The 5,898-nt window shown below is 43.6% G+C and overlaps 1 pseudogene; it reads right to left on the bottom strand.

Annotated features, from left to right (window-relative positions):
* Positions 1 to 232: 232 nt before the first annotated feature.
* LOC118576608 lies at positions 233 to 3,832 on the bottom strand (annotated as a pseudogene).
* Between the last annotated feature and the right edge of the window lie 2,066 nt (positions 3,833 to 5,898).

A 5,898-nucleotide genomic window follows, 5' to 3' on the forward strand; every position in this document is an offset into this window, starting at 1 on the left:
TAAATAAGGATTTTTCAGTAGCAACCACAGAAGGTACAATCCTGGGAAAGAATAGAACTTGTCATGTAAGCCAATAAACTATTTTTTGAAAGCCTCTACATTTTATTACTGGACAAACCACTTCCCTAACTTAAACATGACCGAGTCTCGAGATAAAAATGTTGAACTCCACGTGGTAGGATTGATTGATGAACACAATTCAGTATAAACAGTCTGGCCACTGTGTGAATCCTTACAGACCCAGCTTTGTTCTCCTCCAGTGTCTTCTCTCAAAGTTATACCTGATTTTGTTACCAGTTTTCATCTGAATCCACTGAAAAACAGGTCAGTGTTCCTTTTGTTTCTTGGCCAGGAATCGCTTGATTCTGAAAGTCTTGTGAGAAGACTAGAAACAGGGTCAAGTGGATGTGCACGCCAGAGGAGGAAGCGGAAGAGCACTAATAAACTATTGACACAGGTTTTTCCTACCAATCTCAACTGCCTTTTCTCTATTCCTAAGGCTGATAGTTCCCAACCTAAATCAAGGACTGCTCCAGATTACTGTCAGTGATTTCACAAGAGTCTGTTCTTGGATGATTTCCAAGATAGCATCTGTTATAAAAACAGGACTCAGAGGGACTATCTATCCCCTGTGTGAGGTAACCACCATCTGTCCAGATGTTTGCTGGAGAGTTAAGCAGCAATCATTTCAAGTAATTGCGTGGTTCTGGCAGCTAGACTGAGGTTTGGAGAACACAGAAAATTGACAGAATTACTGGTTATTTATTTGTGTGTGTGTGCTTGTGTGTGACATGCACATAGCTGTGCACATGTGTGCAAGTGCCCTTAGAGGCCAGAAGAGGGCACTGGATCCTCTGGGGCTGGAGTTATAGGTTGTGACCTGCTCAACACAGGTGCTGGGAACCAGGGGTCTTCCGCAAGAGCAAGCCCTCTTAAGCACTGAGCCACTCTCTGACCCTTCATTTTTGTAAGGGGAGTTTCCAGGGACCACCACTGCCACAATGGCCATTATAGTACAAAAGTGTCTACGGCTGCTTCGACGCTTGGATGGCAGAATTGAGCAGTTTTGATGACATCTAAGATGTTTACTACTGGCTCTTTACAGAAAGACTTTGCTGGCCTCTAGTTTAGATTATAAATTCCTGCAAGCCTTCTTGGTTCATGTCTTTCTGCACTTCTGTAGCTTTTATTGAACAGGAATAAGCACTTCTAAGACTCTAGTAAATCCATCAAGCAAGTATAATGCATCATAAATTCAAGTTTACCCACATTTGGATACACAAAAACAAACAAAAATGGCTCATTTTTAGTAATTTTTAAATTTGCTGAAATTTTCTTGAATGTTAGAGCCACCCTTTATGATGTTCTATATAATCAAACCACCAGAGATCAAGGAACCCATTCTGTTCTAGTCAGGGCCTCCATGGCTGTGATAAAATACCATGACCAAAAGCAGCTTGGGTAGGAAAGGATTTATTTCAGCTTATAACTCTTAGGTCACATTCCATCACCAAGGGAAGTCAGGACAAGAACTCAAGGCAGGAACCCGGAGGCAGGAACCCGGAGGCAGGAACGGAAGCAGAGGCCATGGAGGAGTGCTATTTCCTGGCTTGCTTGGCCTGATTTCTTATATATCCCAGGACCACCTGTGCAGAGGTGGCACCACCACAGTTGATTGGGCCCTCCCACATCAATCACTAATCAAGACAACACCCCAAAGGTCTACCTATAGCCAATCTGATGGAAGCATTTTATTAATTAAGATATCCTCTTCATGGGCTGGGTGGTGGTGGCACACACTTTTAATCCCAGCATTCAGGAGGTAGAGGCAGGCAGATCTCTGTGAGTCACTACACAGAACCCTGTCTCAAAAATCCAAACCAAACGAAAACAAAAAAACACCCAACAAACAAAATTTCTGAAGTAGGCAAAATCATACCAGGAAGTGTGAGAAAACTCTTTGAATCAACAGTGATTCATCTTCCAACGAATCTAGGTTATAAGGCATAATTAAGAGACTATGTTGGGTACATGTTTCACTTTCCAAGAGCACAAGAGAAGAGAAGCATGTAGGAGATAGCAATGCTCTCGATCTTGCTAGAATAAACATACTGGTCCAGTCCTATAAAGTAGGGAGGGCCCACAAGCATTCAGTTGCCTAAACAAACAACATCAATAAACTCCTCCATGCCAACACACCTGGTGGGTGGCAGATTTTGGCATCTGCTGACATCTAGTTCTCTAAGCCACTATGGACCCATGACAGCTTTTGACCTAGAGCTAGAGAATCTGGTGCTTCAGGGTACAGATGAGTTCCTTTCCCAGTTTCTCATGGAAATCCCCATAACATAAGGACTGAAAGAGGCCAGGTGGTGGTGGCACATGACTTTAATGCCAGTGCTTGGGAGGCAGAGGCAGGTGGATCTCTGAGTTCAAGGCCAGCCTGGTCTACAGAGTGAGATCCAGGATAGTCAGGGCTACACAGAGAAATCTGGACTCCAAAAAGCAAAAAACAAAACCAGAAAGGACTGAAAGTGATACAGATGAAGACAAGCTTTGAAACAGTGTGGCCATTCCTGAGCAGCTGGTGCTCCCTCTAAGTATAACCTAACCAGCTCTGGGTGGAACGTGTGAATCCACAGCATGGAACCACACATGTCTTCTGTAGTTAGTGTTTGTGCTGAACTGCCTTAAGGAATTGTTTGCCCAAGTCTACAAGGCCCTCATCTTAGAGTCTGCCTCAGAGAAAATCCCCTAAATGCTTTGAATCTGAATGTTTCAGTTTAGAAAAGACCATGAGAAAGAAAGAGCTAAATTGAATCAAAGGTTAAAGCCAGGGATAGATCCTATTCCCACTGTCAGGGACCCCTCAACCAGACCAAACCACACAACTGTCTTGCCTATGTAGAGGGCCCAGTTCAGTCCCATGCAGGCCCCACAGCTGTTGGTTCAAAGTTCCTAAGTCCCCACTAGCTTGGTTCAGTTATGTCTGTAGTTTCCCCATTATGGTCTTGATGCTCCTTGCTTACAGAATCCCTCTTCTCCCTTTTCGACTGGACTTCAGAGCTTGGCCCGGTACTTGGCTGTCACTGTCTGCATCTGTTTTTCACCAGTTATTGGATGAAAGCTCTATGATGAGAGGGCATTCACCAATCACATTACCAGGGTAGGCTAACTCAGGCAACCCCTCCACCACAGCTAGTAGTCTAAGGTGGGGTCATCCTTGTGGATTCCTGGGAACTTCCCTTGTACCAGGTTTCTCCCTATCTGCATGATGTCTCCCTCTGTCAAGATATCTCCCTCATAAGCCCGAGAATTCTTTAGTTCTAGGGTGTGATCAATACCCACAGCTGACTCTTCCATCAGGGTGACCAATGCTTAGGAGGCCTGAGAGTACAAAGACAAGTCCTCTGCTTGGACTGACCTCAGTGCTTTGATCACTTCCCACACTTTCAACACTTGAAGGAGACAAACATCCCTCCCACTACACTACCAGCCACTGTGGGAGTACAGCTTGGGGATTCCAGCAGACGTGAGAGAACATGCCCGACCCAGACTTGCAGGGCTAAGTTAGATGGCTAGCAGAGGCACCTGGTACACAAAGAAGGAAAGCCATCAAGGTGCAGACAAGTCTGTCCTGCATCAGACATGTGTCCAGCAACTGTATAACTACAGGGAAGGTAAGAGCCCATAGTTCACCTGGTGCCTCTGCTAGCCAAATTTAGCCCCACAGTCTGGGTCAGACGTGTTCTCTTACCTCTGCTGGAAGCCCCAAGCTGTACTCCTGCAGAGGCTGATAGTGTAGTGGGAGGGATGTTTGTCTCCTCTGCATGTTGGAACTATGGGAAGTGATCAAGAATAATTTCAACTAAGCCTTATTGATTTTTATAAAGCACTCTTATGTTTTTATTTCTTTATTCATCTTCTTACACTTATCAAATTTTGGTTTTGAGTTTTGGGAAACCTAGTTTTCTATTTTTCCCCAATCTCCGATCTTTTTCCCCTCTTCTTTTTCCTTTCTTTTATTTAACCGTTTTTCTCTCTCATTTCTTCCCCTTCTTCCCCCTTTCTTTATCTCATTCACTTGTTAGTTCCACAGTTACCTTTAATAATGTTTGACTTCACAGCACATGCTGTAGCCGTTTTGTACTTTTCTGTTATCTGCTCAATAGTGGTGAGAGTTACTGGATTTTAAATCTATGTCTGTATCTTGAATGGTTGATGTTACAGCAGTTTGTTTTCTCCTCACTGAGTGGTAAGGAGATTAAGCTTCAAGAGTAGGCTGCTTGAATATGAAGATCCCTGCTCTCCACCCCCACAGAAGTTAAAAGATAACGAAGCTGAAAGATGCACAAACAGAGAAACGTGGGAAGCACCATAAAGCGGAACAACATGGCTCCTTGGAATAATCGTAACTGCACAATTGGAAGATACTGGCACAGGTAGAATGCCAGAGGAAGATTTCCAAAGTCCCCTAGGGAGGTGACCAGTTACATCAAAGAAGATATAAACAAACAGAAAAGCCAGCAATGTGGATGGATGCATCAGCAATGTGGATGGATGCATCAGTAATGTGGATGGATGCATCAGCAAAGTGGAAGAAAAATTATGTAAGGAAATTGAGATGGGGGCATAGAATGGTTAGAAATGAAGAACTCAGTGAATCAAATAAAATCTGAAGTAGAAAGTGTCATCAACAGACTTACCAAGCAGAAGCAAAGAGAACCAGGGATGGAGGACACAGCTGATAAATACTATATTCTACCATCAAAAATGGATGATGATGAGTAAGCATGATCATAACATCCAGTAACTCCAGAATACAATCAGTAAACCAGCCCTCAGCATCCACAGGACTCAAGAAGGTGCCCAGATAAATACTAAGGTATGGAGACCCTAATCAGTGAAATTTTAGCAAGACCAGAGGAAGAAATAGACATTTCAACACAAGAGGCGTTTTGGAATTCCAAATATACATTACCCAGAGAAGAATTTCTCTGTGACACATCATAATCAAGATGTCAAAAATAAAAAGCAAAGAAACAATATTAAAGTCGCGAGAAGGAGGTGTGCACTCACCCACAAAGGTAGAAACATCAGTATCAGCAGATTATTGTCAACAACCCTAAAATCCAGGAAAACGTGGATGACACATTTCCAGTACTGAAAACTTCCAACCAAGACTGACCTATCTAGCAGAGTTATCCTTTCAAATGACAGAAAAATAAAGACATTGCAAAATAAGTACAAACTAAGGCAGCTCACAACCACCAAGCCAGCGCTGTAGACGATCCTTAAAGGAATGCTATCCACAGGGTAAAGGGTAAAGACAGTCTCTACCACAGAGCACAGGAAGGAAGAAAGAGGAGCAGATGGACAAGGGAACTGTACAAGGAATTCATTCTACCCACACAGTGAACCCGCAGACCCCTAGTGCTAATAAGGAAGAAAGTACAGATGCACAGTAACCAACTAACCAACCAACCAACCAACCAACCAACCAACAAAATTACAGGAATTAGTGACATCTCTCAATATTAACCTGAAATGTAAATGGCCTCAACTCACCAATAAAGAGTTATGGACTGTCAGACTGGACTGAAACACAAGACCCAGGGCTGTGGATACAGCTCAGTTGGTGAGTGCTTACACTGCATGAACAAAGCCCCAGGTCCAACTCTCAGCTCTACATGAACGCTGGGCATGGTGGTACATACTTAAGCCAGCACTTGAGAAGTGGAGGCAGGAGGATCAGACGATCAAGGGCACTGTCAGCTACACAGTAAGTTTGAGGCCAGCCTGACTACCTTAAAACTCTGTACACACACACACACACACACACACACACACACACACACACACACAAAGATATGAACAGACTGAGAGACAAAAGGTAGA

This window comes from Onychomys torridus, unplaced genomic scaffold (assembly GCF_903995425.1).
Source record: "Onychomys torridus unplaced genomic scaffold, mOncTor1.1, whole genome shotgun sequence".
NCBI classification, from domain to species: domain Eukaryota; kingdom Metazoa; phylum Chordata; class Mammalia; order Rodentia; family Cricetidae; genus Onychomys; species Onychomys torridus.